Here is a 21,448-nt window from a genome sequence, read left to right as displayed (position 1 = left end):
TGCATTTATGTGCATTGTTTGCCAGTGCTGGTTTAGTAGGTCTGTGTGAGGCTGAAGGTGTGGTGCAAGTGTTAACCTTCTCCTCATGACTGTCTGTTCCAGTCTTGGGTGGAGAGACCTTAGCCTCCATTTTGGCTGTATAATTGCATCTCTTACATATGTTAGTGTTTTGTGGTAGGAGGTGAGGGTTGTCTGTGTACATGAGGCAGTTGTAACATTGCCTCAGGATACCCAGGTTCACCAGCTGGACTGAAGAGTACACCTGAAGTTGCCCTTTGCTCATGCCTGAATAGTAGGGTGAGCTGCTTAGTCGCTTGGTTGGTGAGGGGTGGGCAATCAAGTGTCAGGGTATATTAGTGCTTGCTATTAGGTCTGAGCAAGTGCTGGACTGTAGAATGCTCTTTGAGTGCTTAGGTTGAGAGACTAGTTTCAAGGGAAAAACTGAAGAAGAGACTTAGTGGAGCCGGGAATAACTTAACCGTAGCTAACCGGTGCTGCCCAGCGCGCAAAACCGTGCAAACGTGGTTTTTAAACTACTAACTTCTGGGCTGGAACCACTCCTCCAGGGACAGATGGCTGCTCAAAGTTCCCCTCTCTCACAGGTGAACAGAGAAACTTCCCTCTATCCAAGTCCAAGTAAGGTATGGGCAACTCAGAACTTGTAACACAGCCCTGAATTCAGCACTAGCCTGAAAACTGGACTATACTAGCTTAGAAGGGTGGGAAACAAGGAATGTTTTTGTTTTTTTTGTTTTTTTGAAAAGATAAGGCAAAAACAATAAACAGTACACTTAAAACAGCTTTAAAAGACTACAAGTGATCAGAAAAGGCTATCATACTTTAGTGTGTAGCCTACAATAGTTAAACAAATTATTTAAACAAAAAAAAATGACTTTTTAAAAGTGCAGGCAGTCAAATAAGTACAATATGTGAAAAAAACAAGCTTCAAAATCACAATAAACGCAGGAAAATCAGCATTTAGGCAGAAAACAGTTAAGTACAGCAAGAAAATATAGAAAACTGATACTTAATCACTCCAAAGACTCTCTTTTAAGCTAGAAGGCTTTTATCAGTTTAAGGCTTTCTAGTGTTTGCCAGTAGGTTAGTTACAGGAACGATGGAAAACAAGCACAGATGTGGTCTTTTAAACCAGAAAGTTGAAAGAGATGGACAGCTTCCCAAATGATCAATAAACTACAATTCCTGGGCCAAGAACCACTCCTCTTGTGGTAGACAGGCTACCTAGTACTTACCACTCCCACTGATAAGCTAGAAGGTTCCAATCCAACACAAAGGCTTGGGGGGCACAGAAGCTTACAAACAGTCCTGGATACAGCAAATCTGTACCTGGACTAGACTAGTTACGGAAAGGTGGGGATCAAGCGCAAACACGGGATTTAAAACCAGACAGTTGAGAGAGATGGAAAAACTGCCCAAACGGCCAATAAAATAATATTTTTGGGCCAGAACCACTCCTCTTGTGGTATATAGGCTACCTAGTGCTTACCACTCCCACTGATAAACTAGAAGGCTTTCCTCCAACACAGAAAGGCTTGCGGGGCTCAGAAGCTTACTAGCAGTCCTGGATACAGCAACTCTGTATCTGGACTAGGTTAGTTACAGGAAAGGCGGGAAACAAGCGCAAGTGCAGCTTTTAAACCAGAAAGTTGAAAGAGATGGGAAAAAACTGCCCAAACGGCCAGTAGATACAATTTCTAGGCCAGGAACCACTTCTCTTGTGGTAGACAGGCTACCTAGTACTTACCACTCCCACTGATAACCTAGAAGGCTTCCCTCCAACACAGAAAGGCTTGGGGGGCTCAGAAGCTTACAAACAGTCCTGGATATAGCAAATCTGTACCTGGACTAGACTAGTTACAGGAAAGGTGGGGAACAAGCACAAATGCAGGCGTTTAAGCCAGCAAGTTGAAAGAGATGGAAAACTGCCTAAACGGCCAATAAACTACAATTTATGGGCCAGGGACCACTCCTCTTGTGGTAGATAGGCTTCCTGATGCTTACCACTCCCACTGATAAGCTGGAAGGCTTCCCTCCAACACAGAAATGATTAGGGGGCTCAGAAGCTTACAAGGAGTCCTGGATACAGCAAATCAGTACCTGGACTGGACTAGTAACAGGAAAAGCAGGAAACAAGCGCAAACACAAGCTTTTAAATCAGAAGGTTGAAAGAGATGGAAAAGCTTCCCAAATGGCCAAAAAAATATAATTTCTCCTGTGTTAGATATGCTACCTAGTGCTTACCACTCCCACTGATAAGCTAGAAGGCTTGGGGGGCTCAGGAGCTTACAAACTGTCCTGGTGGACTAGACTAGTTACAGGAAAGGCAGGAAACAAGCTTAGAATTTTTTTTTTTTACAGAAAAGCAGCTAAAACAGCAGTATATACAATTCAAATGCAGTGCAGGCTAGCACAAATGTGTAGCAATATTACGGCAAATACAGTTTAATTAAATGCAATTAAATTAACAAATGACTAAAAAACAAGTGCAGAAGGCATTAAATTAGAAGGCTACTAACAAGCAGTAATAAGTGCAGAGTAAGAGCAACTGAACAGATAGCACGCAGAACAGCAACAGTTACAGTAAGAACAGCTGAATAAAGTATATATATATATATATATATATATATATATATATATATATATATATATATATATTTTTTTTTTTTTTTTTTTTTTTGAGGGAGGAAACAGAGCAGGATTAAGAGGTTACAGGGGTTGTCCTTCCCAAATGCTCTCTTTGTACACAGTAGGAGTGCCTGAAATCAGAATATGATCTCACTGCACTCAGTTGAGTGAGCAAATGAGATGGGCCTAGGAGTATCCAAATACAAATTTACAAGAGGGGCGGATAATAAGCAAATGTATAAATACAACACAGTGCAAATTAAGTTGCATAAAGTGTACTTATCAGTTTGGAATAGACTCCAACTCTGCTCACAGCAAATCTATCGGCTTTCCACCAGTTCACAGAAATGCAGTCTGTATTGGAATTACAGCAATGAAAATACACCTCAGGTAATGACTAACAGTTAGGATGTGGGCTGGCTCAACAACCCCCTACTTGATACTAGCTTCTGAGCTACCCTGAGAAAAAAACACAGTGGAGAAAACAAAGGACAGAAACAATACAGCACCACTATAAATAATAAGCAAATGTATAAATACAGCACAGTGCAAATTAAGTTGCAAAAAATGTACTTATCAGTTTAGAATAGATTCCAGCTCTGCTCATAGCAAATCTATCAGCTTTCCACCAATTCACAGAAATGCCCACAGAAATGGGTTGTCCTGTAAAAATTCATGCATAGTATGGTCCTCACCTCTGCAGTCCTTAGGAAACATATTTGCTCTCCTATATGCTACAGCATATTATCAAACAACCAGTGTAGGATATGTGAGGCTGATACCTGTGATATCCTTTGCATGCCCCCTGTATGTTGTTGAAATGTCCCTATAGCTAGGAGCAGTCAGTTCATCCCCATTTATTCTACTTCTGGGTGACACAATTCAACAAATTCCTGCATGATTTCTCAAACCACAAGGAAGTGATCTATGATCTGCTGGTCAGTCAGGGTGAGGCAGGTTAGGCAGTGACGGTATCATCTGCAAAATAGGGCTGTAGTTTCCATGTTGTATGCACCAGCTCCAAGCGGTTATTTACACATGTTACTCTGCTATAACTCTGGTGTACAGTACACCATCAATAGTTGGCATTAAGATTAGGTTTATGCCACAGTGTTGCAAGCTTGTTTTATACCTTTACATTGTTCCACCATGACTGTTGCCATCATTTGCATAGTATCTGTCATTTGCATCAGAAACCTTATTTCCATAGCATCATGTGGTCCTTGACATATACTGTCATCTGTTTTCTTTTTTCCTATAGCAGCTACAATGCTTGCATCTCTGACTGGTCTCTCCTTGTGCATTATGCTTCATGTACTATTTTGAACAGTGGTATGAGCTAACTGCCTCTGAATACTGGCCTATTCTAAGCTAGACTACAAGTCACTTTGTTTACCACTATCATCACAAATGAAACACTACTTTGCCAACATTGCAAGGCTCTGCAACTCTTGCTTGTACTTACAGCAGCAGGGCTTGCTACCTTTTCATTTATTGTAGAAGTCCTCCCTATATTCAAATTCAAGTAACTTAAAAGTAAAGCAGGTAAATGTGTATGTAAATGCAATAACTTGGCACAGAAGAGAAAGAAAGGAAGGAAAGAAAGAAAGAAAGAAAGAAAGAAAGAAAGAAAGAAAGAAAGAAAGAAAGAAAGAAAGAAAGAAAATGATTTGCTGGATTCATAATACAAGGATAAAGCCTTAGCTGCAACTCATATGTCCCAGGAACAACTAGCAACCTGGGCAGTGGAGGACCTGGTTAGGGAGGGTGAATGCGAGAATCAAATGCTAATTTGTCCATCACAAGAAAAAGGAAGCGCTATGATGCACTCCAGTACTGACCCCATGAAATGGCTGAGTGTTGCAGTGGCACGGTGTAGGACCAGGATTTGTGGGATGACATTCACTATTCAAGCCAATACCATATTCGGGTCTATATTATAACATCGAATTCTACAAAGATCAAATGTTATAATATCGACCCCGTAATGTCGAATGCTGAAAACAGCGAAGGTGCAGGACACCAAATTCTTTCCCAGGGAAAGAATTCGGTGGGCCGTTGCTGTGACTTCGCTGTTTTCAGCATTTGATATGTTGGAACGTTACGGGTTGGGTTCAGGTAAGTGTGCGATTGTGTGTAGGTTAGGGTTAGGGGGCAGGTTAGGTGAGTTAGGGTTAGGGAGCAGGTCAGGTAAGTGTGCGGTTATGTGGACGTTAGGGCGCGGGTCAGGTAAGTGTGTGATTGTGTGTAGGTTAAGGTTAGGGGGCAGGTTAGGTGAGTTAGGGTTAGGGCACGGGTCAGGTAAGTGTGTGGTTGTGTGCAGGTTAGGGTTAGGGGGTGGGTTAGGTGAGTTAGGGTTAAGGCTCGGGTGAGGTGAGTGTGTGATAGTGACGGACCTTAGGCTTAGGGTTGGGTTATGGTAAGTGGATAGCTAGTAGTGTATGTAAAGTTTAGTTTAAGTTTAGGTGTAAGATTTTAAGTGTATGTGTGTGGATTGCTGTTTTTTGTGTGTGTTTGTGTTGTGTGTATGTTTCTCGGAATAGCGAATTGTTTCCCTGGGAAAAAATTCACTATTCCGACTGTTCGATGTTTTCGGATTTCGGTGTTTAGGGTTCGATGTTATAACATTCAATCTTTGTAGAATTCGATGTTATAATATAAACCCACATATTCATGGGGGACTTTAACTACCCCACTGTAAACTAGAAGTAAAACAGGACTTCCACTTTCACAAAAGGTGGTCCACATCTACTGGCTGTCCAAATCACTTGGCATACAAATCTTCCAAAGAGACTGTAACATCAGTAGGAAGCTGCTTGTCTGGTTTTGCATGGTCAGGTCTCTACGCCTACTGAAAGATGCTTGCACAGCAAATATACCTGCTTTCTATTGCACTTCAGAAAGTTCTGGCATGAACTTAATAAGTTTACCAGTCACAGTAAGTGGCACATCTGTCCTTCATACCCTACTTCTCTTTATGTCCAGCTGAAACCTTCAAATCTGCATTTTTTCACTTCTTCCTGTCTCAGTGATGCATATCACTTTCAGTCACCACAGCTTGAAATCACCTGTAGAACAGTGAGTACCTCTCCTTCATTTTTAATTATTTATCACTGTCAAGCTAATGTAATGATCCCGAGTGTCTTGTTGATATATTTATTCCTTATATAGATGGTCTTTATCCACATGTACTAAAAGTTTAATTCCTGATCACTGATCACTAATACAGACTTCCATTTTTTGTTAACTGCTAGCACTGTACCTTTAACCTGGAATACAGCCTTAGTAATCATAGTTCTTAAACAAAGCCTGGCGATTGATGCCCTGGCACTTTAAGCCACGGTATTTCATGCCCCGGCACTTCATGCCCCTGGCACTTCATGCCCTATCACTCTCTACACTTGCATTGCAAAAACTGCAGAAAAGACAATAACTGACCAATTACAGAGTTTTATCCTGAGTGTGGAATGTTTTTGGCAATGCATTCAGCACACTGACCACTGTCTGTTCCCTACAGCAAGTCTTTGCAAAATGGATAGCTGTCTTCTGATGGGTGATGTTTTCACTGGTCTTATCATACATAACCTGTCATCATAAACCACACCCATAAATGAAACCATTAAATGATTTCCTGACTGCCCGGGTTTCTCACTCAATAACAATGTCTTTAAATGTAGTATGGATGTTAAAATCCAGAATTCTTTTCATCCTTTGCTGATAAACTCATTGAGGTACCCCAGTGCTTTATCTCATTACAGCCTAGTGACTGTTCTAGGCGTTTCTTTAGTTACATCATAGTCTGTTTACATTTGTATTAACAATCCATTCTAAAAACATGCTATATACAACTTATTAAACAATGACATCTTAAAGCTTACATGATATGCAACACAATTGCAGTGCTATTTGACCTTTGTCTAGTGTTGCTGAAGAGATATTAATTGTTGTCCATATAATATATACTTATGTTGATTAATTTTCATAGCTCTGTATATATCTCAACAACTAAGTAACAACAGATAGAATGCCTTAGCCTTATATGAGGTCTCATAGATGGATGAATAAACTGCTGCTGATGCATGTGTGTAGTTTGAGTGCTTACTGAGATGTTGTAGGTTGCTAACAAAATATTACAAAGGTAAAAGTTACTGTGCTTATTATGATTTATAAAATCCAGTTTAAGGCATGGAATCCAAGAAACACTTCTTCTGTAAGGATGTCTTTGTGATTAATGGTCTGCCATTTACATTTCTTTAGTAATTCATATGGTTCCAGAGAGATAAACATTTATTTGAAATATAAAGACATAACTTGATTTTCTCAAAAAACTCAGGATACAACATTGAAAGTTAGTCTGTGAACCTCCAGAGTTCCATTGGAGTGAATGAGCCATTGTGGGAACAAGCCTCTCCCTCTGTAAATACACAAAGCTGACATGACCTGCACAGTTATGTGTAGCCAGTCATATGCATTGTTTGCCACAGCATGCATGTTAAAACAATGTATTTATTTTACACGATGGGTGTGTTAGCATTTGTTTTACTTTGGTATATTTTATTATGTATTACAGGACATGCTATGTACAAAAATAAATAATAGAAGTGTTGAAACTGCCAAAACAAGCATTTGAGCAGGAGAATAAAATTAATAAATCCCAGTAGAACTTATGTGACTTTTATCACCTATGAATGAGGATGATTCCTGTAGTCCAGGGTTTGTGTCCCTCAGCCTCCATTTGCCATTTGTGTCACTGTAAGTAAGTTCCTCATTCAGGCAGTATTCCTGGGCTGAGACTGAAAAAACTCCATGTGGATCAGTGTTCTAACCCTTGTTAATAAATACAAATAAATAAACTAAGGTATCTGTGACTGTCCTGAAGTCACAGGATCAGCTACAGTGACATCTGCTAATACTGGTCAGATACTAGTTACACATTGAAGAAAGACATAAGTCTGAAAGCTTTGTGATTTATTAAACCTCATTGAACATGAATGTATATTTCTGTGATCAAGCATTTCCTTCTACTGGAATATTTTTTGTTTGGACTTTCTTGTGGTTGCAGTGAAAGTTTACCATTGTGCTGGTCCTTGTTTTTGTTCAGATATAAATCCTACCAGTGAATCATCTACTGACCTAAAGTCATCTACATCTTATGATGAAAGTGGTACTGCACAAAAAGAGGACAAAAGTTATTATATCCTGTGTGGGAGATTACTTAATAAACCACTCTGATATCAGGAAATTAATCCATTCAGGTTTTTGTAACATGTAATAGACCATGACTTACTACCTAAAGCTGCAAAGTTAAGACTGCTGAATCAGTGATCTGTAGTATTTAGTGATTGTCATTCAGGATTATTTTCTAATAAAAGGGAAATGTTGCAAGATTGGCATGTAATGCAGTTTAACCGTAAGATTACAGTTCTGGGATGTGAGTCATGTAGCAGCATAGCAGATGTCACATTTTAACATCGGCCTAGACTACTGCACAACAAATTGCCAAGTTTTGACATCTGGCAAGACTACTGTACAACACAATTACATGATTTGCTTAAAATTGCAAATAACTGTAACGGGATTGGAACCAGGGTCTTCGTCATTGTTACATACATTGCTTTTAAAGATAACTAATGAACTAGATTGCTTCTGAAGATAACTACTGAACTAGAACACAAACCCTGGGTTAGCTGTGATGAGAATAGCTTATCAATATAGAATGTGAACAACATTCAGAAGCATGTCTAATAATAGAGTTGTAATAACCTTCAGTAGAGCTACCAGTTCCTTCTTCCTCTTTAACATGGTCATACAACAGACAAAAGTAAATTAATGTATGTGGTAACTACCTAAGTGAGCAAATCCGTTTTTGGTTATGAAATGCATCACAGTCAAGGGTAAATGCAATATCTATGGAGAGTTTTAGAGTTGAAAAGCAAGTAGCAACTTTTTGGGTGGTAGAAAGAAGCCTGAACACCTGGAGAAAGGCCAGAAACTGAATATGTAAACTCCACATCTACAGTAATGTTAAATTAGGACTGAACCCCAGACCCAAGAAGTACGTGGCACAAACATTAACTACTGAGCCATCATGCCAGCTAAGGTGGGGGAAAGTACAAACAGCCAAAGTTCTACAGTTGTGAGTCTTAGTTTTGAAAATAAAATAGAAACAAATCTAGTGTAGCTCCTGACATTGTGGCCTGTACTGTAAACATTTCCATTTCTTAAGAATATTCTCCCACATTGGGCATCTGTAAAAATGTCATTCTTTAAGGACTTCTCATCTGGAAGATGTGGGTGAGTATCTACAGCTTAAATTCAATTCATGAATGAAGTGCCTGAGACAGGTGGCAGAATGCACACTGTGGGACAGACAAAGAAATGAGGACATAATAGCAGAATCCAAAGTAGATCTAATTTCAAAAAAGGTAAAAGAAAAGATATTATGGTGGTCTGCTCACATGTGCAGAAAAGCAGAAGAAAATCTAGTGAAGGTGATTTGGGACAGACAGGAAGAAGGAAAAAAGTGGGTAGATTGTGTAAGAGAAGACCTGCGACCATCAGGCATGGGTGTCAAAGAAGGTAGGAGATGGCACTGAATAGAGAGAGATGGCAACAATTAACACAACAGCCTGATCCCATGTAGAAAATGGGAAAAAGGGGGTAAATGATGATGATGATGATGAAATTCAGTTCATGCCACCGGGATCTGTAGCATAGGAAGGTGAAACCCTGACTACACCCCACATGGCCTGGTTCTGAATACTGACTAAGGTGTTAGAAGAATCGGGTTGTGTAGGGTGGGACTAAGATGCTACCACCAGCTCAGTCATCCTGGAGGAAGGAAGGGTAGCTTTCTGATTAGCTGAACTGCTCCCTTGCAAGTGAAGACTTGCAGGTCAGAAAGGCCATTGACTTCAGGGATGTGGGTTTGGTTCATCCAAGCTGGTGACAATAGCCCTGGTAGACGTGCGTGGGAGCATGTTCACATTATAGGAGCGAGCAGAGGGTCTTTGAGATGAAACAGGTGCTCACATCAGCCACCAGTCAATGAGGTTAGAATTTATAGCAGAAACACTCTGATTTCTGCCAGTGTGAAGGCACCTGATAACAGCTATCACTTCATAATGATGAATGGGTTTTGAATGGTTTGCACCTTGTGAAGAATGAAGGGGTCAGTTGATCATAAGGATGGTTGATGGTCAGCAAGCAGTAAGGCAGCAACAAACAATTGTTTATGCCAACAAATCTAACATGTGATCTGCTGGAATCAAATGAGCAATAACAACATTGCCTGATGTGCAAACAGACATGAGGAATTCAAAAAAGCAGTATATGAACAGTCTCATCCCATGGCAGAATGGTTAGAATCAGTATTTCATTTATCTGTCGATGTATTTATTTTTGAGAAGATAGCATTGGGTTTATCCCTAGTGATATGTTTTTGATTGCCTATCTAGTCAGGGTAAGCAGACATGTTTATTTAGGTTAGATCTGTTCATGCTTCTTGTGGTTTTCATGAATTAGATTGTGGTTGTCTGTCATTTACATACTGCTGAAGAATTCAGTGCCTCTTTAAATTCTTTATCAAGTCTCAAAATAAAATGCCAGGAAGACATATTCTAGCCACTTCCTAGCCCATTACATGTAAGTGACATGATGAATAACTGAAAAATATACACACACACACACACACACACACACACACACACACACACATATATATATATATATATATATATATATATATATATATATATATATATATATATATATATATATATATATATATATATATATATATATATATATATCAGCGCTGTCACCTGGCAGTAAGATGTTGTTCTGCTCAATTCTCAGCTAGAGCGTCTTCTGCCTGGAGACATGCGTGAATGGGCGTACTTTCGTTGAAGTTTGCGCGTCAGAGCTGGCAACTCGGCACATAAAAATCTACTGTCAATCATTAGCGGACTGGAGTTCCACTGTGGCGACCCCTAACTGGGAAAAGCCGAAAGACACAACAACAACTAACTGGCCACCAGAGAGCATTTACACAGGTAACATCTGTAAGGCAAACTGCATTCAGTATCTAAGTGCGTTATTTTTTTGCAAAGACCTTCAAATGTTATTCCTAAATAAAACCAATTTTTGTCATTTTCTCTGAGGTGAAGAGTCTTATTTCACAATTCTGCTTATTCTAGCATTTTTATTGGCACAGGATAGAACTTGCAGACAGATTCAGGAAGGACGCAGTATGCCAAAAAGTGCTATGTTTAACTTTCAGCTAATGTAGTGACTCTGAGAAACAGCAGTAATTCTGCAGAAACAGTAAGCTTGGTATAGTTGTCTATCTATTTTATATATATCTATATATATATATATATATATATATATATATATATATATATATAGAGAGAGAGAGAGAGAGCTATAGGTATCGATACAGACATAGATATATGTGGGTGTGTGTATATGTGTGTGTGTGTGTGTGTGTGTGTGTGTGTGTGTGTGTGTGTGTGTGTATGTAAAACAGCTGAGATGATACATACAATGAAGGCAGCCTGGAGCAAGATGAATGCAATTTTGTATGTACAGTGGCATGCACGCATGTACATTCCCAAACACATAAGCATGCCCACTCATCTACACTTGTATTCTATGTTTCAAAGAAGCAGTGTTGACTCATGATACATAGAAATTTGTTTTTTGTATAAAAGTATGACGCCTATTCAAAGAAGGCTGTCCAGAAGTCTATATTTCAGATTACATGACCTTAATAACAAATGTATAGACAACAACCATTTATAAAACTAAGGGTGAAATAGAAATGTTAATAGTATTACAGTATGGCTTTTGATTTGGTTGTCTTTCAGTAGCTTATCTGCAAAGGCACCATGTTACAAAAAAGTAAAACAAATATATAGTGTACTATATAATATATATATATATATATATATATATATATATATATATATATATATACAAAATTAGAAATAAGTAGGTAAAGAACTAATGAAAACTGTACAAATAGGAACACAGGGACAATATTATGCAATCAATCACAGGGACAGTAAGTGGCCTAGCCTTAAGCAGGCACACTTAAAAGTTTTTGCCACGCCTTCCAATTACTTAATAGTGCCCACCTGCGAAATCAAGCAGGATCATGCATGATGGCATGGGCATAAACGTATAAATACCCACCCAGTCATCAACACTGACATTAAAAGCAGACAAAATAGGATTTGTGCTTGACCAGAACTCATTCCACAGGCTGGGTATATGTTGAGTTAGGAATCTATCCCACCAGCAAAGTTTGTTTATTTGTTGGTATAAATTTAGGTCCCTAGTATAAGTGTTTGTAGAGCCACTGGTATTGTGAAAAAACTAGAAGGTCAAATAGGATTATATCTTTCATGGCTTGAAGAACAAAACACATCATCTTGGAGCAGCCAGTAGGCTACTCAGTATAAAGAGAGTTGTGCTAACCTATCAGGATAGTTGAAAGATTTAAGGCCTTTATAAACTTTATGTTGCTTTTCTGTGTATAGTAGAAGAGAATACACTATTATTCTTTTCTTCTGTTCAATTGCCCTTCATTATTCTGTGGATTGGTCATTTCTGCTGCATTATTTTATATCACATTAAAGAATGCAGTGGGCATATTTGGCACAATGTTTTTCATGCCAAGAAAGAAACTATTCTGACTTATACTTGTCATTCTCTGAAAGAGCATTAATATTATGCAATTTTCCCCCTGTTGGAGAGACAACAGATGTGGGGTGGAAGTTTCACATGGAGCGCATCTGTATTTGTTACTGAGCCAAGATTACCATGGAGCCATTGCTTCAGACCATTGCAGATGCAGACAAAATAATGGTAGTGATTGCTAGCCTGCACTGACACCCAACACAGTTACATCTCTTAAGCAACTAACCAGGAAGGAAGACTATGAGGAATATCTCTTGTCCTTTGAACAGTATGCACACCAGGAGTGATGAGACCAGGTCTGGGCTCAAATCTTATCAACCCAGTTAAATGATGAATCTTTATAGGCTTTCATAGATGTGGAAAGGTGGAAGGGAGGACTATGAAAATGTTAAAATAATACTGTGATCTCAACTTGATATTAGCTCTGAGACACAAACTCAAACTTTTCATAGATGGCATTCTCTCCTAACAAAATGGTAAGATCTCCATTATGCATTTTAAAACATATGCTTAAACTATGATTAGATTCTGATCTCCAGCATACAACAAGTAAAATAGTAGACATTTTAGCCTTTAATAAATGCAAAGGGGCTTTGCCTGCTATTTTAAGAAAGCGGGTGCTTCAATCTGACCATAAGAATGATTAATCTTTTATTATACTGGTAGTACGATTGTTATGAGATGAAACTAAGCTTAAAACAAAACATTCTAAACAGGATAAAGCATGTCTCAAATTCTGGTAATAAACAGAAATGCTACTCTGTTTTAAATATGGGGAAATGAGTCATATAACTAGATGTTGTATTAGTACCTTGTGAAAACTGTAACCAGTGCAAAGCATAATAAATAGAATGCAGCAAACTGCCTGCTAGAATAGATGAATCAGATTTTTGCTACTGTAGTATTACAAAATGAAATGCAATGTCCTAATTGATGGTGGGGAGCCACAGGGATTACAAGACTCAGATAGTATGGTTATCTAATTAAAGAGACTGTGTGTCTGTAAAAAGAAGACCCTTATTGAAAAGTAGTCTACATTTGCGCAACTGAAAAACAATGTTCTATTACACAAACGGAAATATAAACTGTGTTTGGAAAGGTAGCTTATCCTGATGCTTCACTAAATAAATTCACACGTGGCATGATGAACAAGATTTTCATCACTTTAAAGTTTTGTAGACGCAGAGATAAGAAGGTAATCTTTTTGACCGATCATCTTATCAGAATAGGAAAGGAAGCCATCAAGTGTATAAATCTACAGATATGTATCAAACTAACATGCACAAGGGGTGGTGACCAGCCATAAGACACAGGAATAAAAGTGTGTAACTCCAACAGAAATCAAGGAATAGTGCTAGAAAGTCTGCAAGGTATACAATTTGTCTAAGGATGTGGAAAGAGTAAGGAGATTTTTCAGCATACACCTGTGATAGCTGCAGGAGTAGAACCAGTAGAAGGAATAGTTAGGTAGTAAAATATTCCAGTCTGAAATTGTTGTAAAGAATGAAGCAGAGGTTTGATTGTTATATAAACCACTCAAACAATAGTCTCAAACAAACCACAATGACTAGAAACTATTACCTCCTTGGATTGTTGTTTGAAAGTATTGCAGAGCAGGGAGAAAAAATAACTAACAAAACTAAAGAGAAGGAATCTCTCAATGAGAGATTGAATTACAAGGACATGAAGCTAGAAAGTCAAGAAAATGCATAACTTGAGAATAACTCTAATCTTTCTGTCAATCTTAATTGGAAAATCACAAAAAAGGGAGAATTCTAAGCTGTAGATGACTGCTAAAGAAGAGAAACTTGTCAATAAGAAATACTTTACCTAGTGTACTTAAACAGGAAGATGCAGTACCTGCTCAGATTTTAAATACATTTCTGTCAACATAAAACAGAAGACTCAAATAAAGGAAGGCATTAGGCAGTAGATATTTGTAAGTAAGGGGAAAAAGAAGAAAATGTTTTATCCCCTCAAATACCATTTGCAGAGGGAGAGAATCCAAGAGAAGAAATAAAGAGAATGAGTGGGCGATGTTCACTCACATAAATTTACGAGGAGAGGTACCTAAATAATGAAGAAAAATTAAAGCGTAATTGCACTGAGAGACAAGAAACCTAATGATATTCCCTTGAGTCAGAAGAAAAATGAGAGAGTAATTATACTAAGAGACAAGAAGCCTAATAATATTCCCTTCAGTCAAAATACACAGACCTTAAACAGAAGAAAGAGAACTTATAAATAAAAGGAAAAAGAAAACTGAATAAGGTACAAATAGCAACTGACACTAAAGAATAGTGGCATGAGAAATCTTTATTAAGAGAAGAGTTAGACACTGAGACCACAGTGCGTATATTGGTGCAAGAACAGGCAGTACCCTCCACCTTACAATAGACAGACCCTGGAGAAACTACAGAGTGGGCTGATTTCTAGTTAAACTAAAAACAAAACACAATGTCACTACTAATGAATTCAATTTAATGTAGCTTAGCACTTTCATCCAAAATACCACTGGACTTCATCAGAAGTAAAAATTTTTGTAATCAATATTGTTTGTTGTTTTTGTGGCGCTTTTATCCCTGAGCCTCCACTGAAAATGGGCCCCAAAGCCCAGTGGACCTCCCCGTTAATCAAACTGAAATAAATAAATAAATAAATATCAAAATGTCATTTCCTTTTGAGTACCACAGTCATGTGACTAAATTTTGAATCAAAATACATTATAAAGAAGAATTAAAACACTGAATACCTACAAATAATTAAAAGCTGCAACTCAAAATGCCATCATAATAAACATTTGATGCTAACCTATTCATTCAGTCCTGGTTAACTGACTGTATTACACCACAGCTGCCATTGCAATTCCTTCTTTTCTAATATTTTATTAAACTTTCCACCACAATGTCTATGTCAACATGTCTTAAAATGTATGCAAAGTATACAGTGTCTACATAACACATTGTTTAAATCATTATTGTAGTATCTTTGTAATTCATTGTAATATCATAAATGTTCATATATTTGCTGGACCAATCTTATTGTCTTACCAGCATATAGGGCAACACAGATATAGCATTTATCTATATAGACCACTCCAAATGAATTGCAGGTGCATCTTTTATAAACTCCAAATGTTTTCTCCATATAGTCAAGGTTTCTTTCTGAGTTCAGAAAACTGATCATATAGTGTATTGTTAGATAGTTGTTTTTTCCAGTTATTCCACATTATGTCCCATTAGGCAAGGAGATTTATGTTGTTAGCAGTGAGTGAGGGTCAGCTTTAGCCTCTTAGCCTTCTATTTACTAAGGGTTATCTTGAACTGAGGCGAGCTGTGATAGACGTAGGTGAGAGCAGCTGTAGGTTTAATACAACTATAAAATGGTGTCCAGTCAGAGGACTGAAGGTATACCTCAAGTACTTGTTGTTTCTTTCCAGGGACTGGTCTGATGGCTACTGTGATGTCCCTTCTCTTGGCCAGTAATCAAGGTGTCTTAATCCTCACCACAGACACTGGAGAGGGACATTCACTTGGACCAAAAATAGATACACACAGTATTTTCAGATGCAACTCTCTGCACCAAGCACAATTTCCCTTAAGAGCACACAGGGAGCACACTCAGTCCAGGGTCTGGGTTTCCCTCCCTCTCTCTGTCTCTCTGTCTCTCTCTATCTCTCTTTCCAGGCCCTCAAACAAGACTCCCCACTAACACAACTGTAGAGTTCAGTCCTCAGCTGAGTGTTCCAAGCCAAGCATCCACCACCCTCTCTAATAAACCAGTGCTCTGTGTCCCTGCTCCAAGTAGTTGTCACTCACACTTTTTAAGATTTGATTTTTAGATACACACACACACGCACACACACACACACACACACACACACACACACACAACAGGAAAGGCTAGCACAGATTTACTAGCTATGCCCTTTCTGTCCAGACTATAAGGTAGGTATTGCCACCAGAACATTCCAAAGCCAGTTATTCTAAGTCTTTTTAAAGGGTACCCAATTATACCGAGTAAAATTAATACTAATACAAATGGTAGTGTTTGACCAATATAGCGAGGGTTTCAAAAATGGCCAGTGTCATCAAATAAATATAAGTACTATCAAAGGCTGAAATATTCTGTAAAAGACCAGCTAAAATCAAATGTTTAAACATATTTAATAATAAATAAGAAAAGAACATGAAAATACTAAATATCACTTTACAATAAACACCAGAGTTGCAATCACAGGAAACATTAAAAATAACGCTGATGGCTAGATTCACACAGATAAAGAAAAACAGTACTTAACTAATCTCACTATATTTTCCTGACTGATCTAAAGAAATACTATTCCATGATTACTTACTAAAGCAAAGCAAGATGAAGTGGGTGATTCATCCTTCTTTGTTAGGGTTTAAAACCAGACTGCCCTGAGACTTCTGTCTCATCTAGTATTAAAACTTTATTTCATTGCTGAAATATAGAATGACATCACATACATCTGGTCATCTGACTCTGGTTCCTGCACTACCCCCCTTTACTAGAAACATAACCAGAATTTAGCACATAGGTGTTACCATACACATTCTTTGCTGATATGTGTTATAGCATCAGATAGCTATAAAACCATTTCAAAATGTCTACAGTTCCAGGTTAACAATTATCTCACCCCTAAGGACATTACAGTAGGATTCCTTGTCGTGGTTTTCAGATATTTCATCTCTGGCCACAGTCAGAATTGTAAGCTGCAATCTTTATGGCCTAAACCAGGTAATTTAATTTCAGACTATTTTTTCAAAGTTACCTGGACTGAGATTAATCTCTTCCAGTAACTTCTGTTATGATATATTCATTTCAACTGTTACAATATAGTGTGACATACAGGTGTATTTCTTTTCTGCCCAGCAGGGCCCATTGTTGGTACATTTTTAAGACAAGCAGCATTACAAATACATTTTCAGTACAAACATCTGTGCAAATCAGTTTGATATAGAAATGGCATATAATTATTTGCAAAACTCCAGCTAGCTATGGTAGCATATGTTACAAATCTACTGCCCTACTTCTCCTGAATAGCTGACAATACCTCACATCATCACAGCTATTATGTGGGGTTGTTTCTTGTACTTCTTGCATTTTTTAAAGGCTGTAATATCATACGAATTAGACAGGATAGTTCCTTGTATACATATTGACCAAATATTTGTTATAGTGAGTAGAATTATTGACAATTCTTGCATTAGTTTTGGTTGTTTGTTGTACAATTTGTTTGAAGTTATGATAAGATAGAAGTCTGTGAAAGGGGTAGGATATGATGATGGAGGCATTAATGTTAAGGTTTCCTAGATTAATAGTATTTCTTTGAAAAGCCAGAGAGATATAAAACCTTAAACAGTTGTAGAAATATTTAACAGAGGAAGAAGGTGGTATACATCAGACAGAGGGGAGGATGTTGTGTCCTGCAACAGTTAGGTTGGCTCTAATATAGTATTTGTCATCAGAGTTGTTAGCCTATTTGAGAGATGTAATGTTGGATGACAAGGCACCTTTAATTAAGAGTGCTACTCTCCCACCTTGGCTGTTGTCTGATTTGGCTGTTTTTGCAGTAAAGGCTGTAGTGAGAGGAGGTGTATTGCAATTGACAGCAGCTGTCTTCTAATCATGTTTCTGTGATGTCTGTTATACGGGGCTTTTCCTTTTGTAGCCATGCTTCCAGTGTAGTCCATTTATTGTTTACACTACATATATTTAAACATACAATTTTAAGATGCTTAGAATAAGGATGTTTGTTGAAGTGCTAGTATACAATATAGGTGGCTGATAAAGTAGATAATAAGATGGCATTTTCTGTGTAAGTTGTAGGGTATCACTATTTAAGGTTATTTTGAGTAGCTTATAGTTGGAGTTGCAAAGGGATTTTTTGAGGAAGAATCTTGGAGGCAATATGTAAGTTAATGTTGGGTGGCAAATGTTTGACAATGGGGTAGTTTGAATAAGGAAGTGGTCTGAAGTAAGAGAAAAACAATCAGGAATAATGTTTCAGAAGTGGTATGGAAAAGAGTCTATTATGGTCAGATAGAAGAAGAGAAAAAGAAAGCTGTAGTAAATATAAGATATGTGTAGTTTTGTATAATGTATGGAAAATATTTAGAAAGGGATCAGTAACAGATTTATGTAATTTGTTACAGTATAAGAGAGGTTGTGAACAAGATATTTTGATTCAAGGAGTGAGAAAAAAGTCCTATAAGGGGAGAAATATGTAAAAGGAAATGTTGCTGGGTAGGAAAAGTGTTTGAGGAAGTGATATGTAATGGGAGGGGATGTTTGTTGTGATGTATAAATGTAATGAAGTGGGAGTAGGAATGTGGATAGGGTGGGGAGTGAACCCATGTGTAATGCATCTGATCAGAGCGGGGCTATCCCAAACTCAAAGTAAATGGAAGTCCTTAAAATTGTAGCTATAACAGAGATGGATTCAGACGAAAACTTTCAGAGGAGTTTGTAAGAGAGAAAGTTACCTCTGAGAAATGCATAATTACAACCCTCCAATCGGGATGGTTGCAGGATGATTATTTGGAAGAAATGATAAACCAAAGTGAACCAGAAAGTGGACCAGCAATTCAGTGGAGTGACATCATGGAGAAAATAGAAGAAGAAAAAGGAGAAGAAGTGACTGTGTCAGAAAAGTTCAAGAAACAAAAACTTATGCACAAATTGTAGCAAAGAAGAAATAAAAGAAACAAAAAGAAGTATACAGTACATGTGAGCTGTAAAAAAGAAGAAAGTTTGGACAGCTATAAGGTTTGGGACTCTGTCATAGTACCTCTGGCTGCCAAAGCAAAAGAGTTAAGATCATTCATTTTAATTAATAAAGAGTCCTTTTGTGACTTGATATTTGAGACTGGGCAGGCCATAGAAATTTTTTTGGGTGCATATGAACAAAAGAAAAAATATTTATCCATGGTCAGAATATGTCATGCAAGCTTTTTACAGACACACAAAAAAAGAATAATGATCCAGTTTAGAACTGAAGTTGAAGTAAAAGAACTGAAAGAACATGTATTAACTATATGCAAAGAAGTAATGGACAATACAAAAATATATTATAAAAGAGGACTATGGACTGGGGAATGGGAATGTGGAGTAAAACTGAAAATAATGTTATGTATATACCTAGTATTATTGATGCTCATGGTAATAGGAGTTTTGTGAAATATAATGGTCAATCAAAGACTTGTTATTTTTGTGGAAAAAATTATCATTTAATCAATGAATGTGATAAAAAAAAGATGTTATTTATGTAGCAAAACAAGGCATAATGCAAAAAATGTGTCAATACTGGTCATTCATGGCTAAAATGTGAAATGAATGTGCAAGAAAATGAAAATAAAAATGAAGTTATACAGGATAAAGAGATAGTAGAATGTGTTATACAAGAAAATGTACAGAAATATGTAACTGATAATGAGGTTATACATGAAGTTAAAGAAAGTAACAAGGAAAAAGAAACAGAGGAGACAAGTGAAGAAGAAGCTGATTGGAGCACAGTAAGAAATAAAAATAATTCAATAGGGAAAAGAAAATTCAAAAACATAATGCTTAGAGAAAATAAGAAAAGAATGGGATAAACATTTTATTATACTAACTGTTCTTAAAAGCTGAAAATAATAGCTTTAAATGTACACAGTATTAAAAATCTTAAAAGGAGAATATGTATATTACAGTGGCGTGCTGCAGTAAATGCACATGTTATTGTGTTACAAAATATCAGATTATTAACAAAGGAAGAAAGAACACAAACTGAAAAACTTTGGAATGGTGTGGTAGTTTGGAACATGGAGAAAGAAACATGCTGAGGCATATGTATATCATGTGAAGAAAGCATTAAAATATTAGCTGTAACCATAATGGAACTAGGACGAACAACAATAATAGACATGAGATGGAAAAATATGTGTAGAGAATTATATCTTTATATGCATATGTAACAAAAAAGGAGGGAAAGGATGTTTTAAAAATATTCTTGAATATGTTTATGCAAATATGGGCATTATAGTGGTGGATTATTTTAATTTTAATTTAAGGAAAAATAATAGCAATTATGATGTTAGAATGGCTAAATAAAGTATGAGAAGTGGAAAGTTAAGTGTATGGGAGAATAACCAATGGACCTATAAAATGAATGAAATTAGGACAGAAATGTATTATTTTGTAATATCTGATAGTTTAAAAGTTGTACAAAAAGGAATTAAGTATGCAGGATTTTCAGATCATGTGGCAATTTGGTTTAAAGTTCAGGAAAATTAAGAATATATAAGAATAGGAAAAGGAATAGAGAGAATTAATGAAAATGAATCAGATTTAGAAGACAAAAAAGAACTTGTGGAATTATGGAAAAATCATACAACTATGAGAGAGTTTTATGAGAAGTGGACTGTTTGGTGGCTTCATTTTAAAGAAAAGTATATAAAGTATTTTTAGAATGTATAAGGAAGAAAAGAAGAAAAGAAAAAGAGATATATAAGATAGTAAGTCAAGAATTATTTAGAGACTTATTAGAGAAGAAAAAATCCTTTTATGAAAAAGAAAGAGAAATATATAAAATTAATTAAATTAAAATTAATAACTTGTTATATAAGCAAAAATATTATTTACAGGGAAAGAAAGAAGAGATAGCATCATATCTGGGTAAAATAATAAAAGAAAGAAAATAATAAGAGAATTAAAAAATAAAGAAGGTAAGCAAATGGGCAGCAAGAAGGAATATATGAAATAATTAAATAATATGTATTGGAATTATTTGTTAAGAGAGAAGAAAACATAGAACAAATTTATAAAGGTGAAAATTTAAAATAAGGAAGATAATGAGTATTTAGAAGAAAAAAGTAACCATGAAAGAATTGAATGAAATTCTAAAAGATATTAACATGAATTCTGCAGCAGGACTGGACTGAATTGAATTAGGTATGTATAAAGAAAGAGTGGCAAATAATACATTTTATACAAGCTATGAATTAATGGTTAGAAACTGAAATTAAAGAGAAAAATATATGTGCAGGAGTTATAAAATGTATTAAAAAAGGAAATAAAGAGGAGATAAAGAATT

The sequence above is a fragment of the Protopterus annectens genome, chromosome 13.part0 (assembly GCF_019279795.1).
Source record: "Protopterus annectens isolate FY-2018-M chromosome 13.part0, PAN1.0, whole genome shotgun sequence".
Lineage (NCBI taxonomy): Eukaryota > Metazoa > Chordata > Ceratodontiformes > Protopteridae > Protopterus > Protopterus annectens.
Note: the sequence above shows the minus strand (reverse complement) of the source record.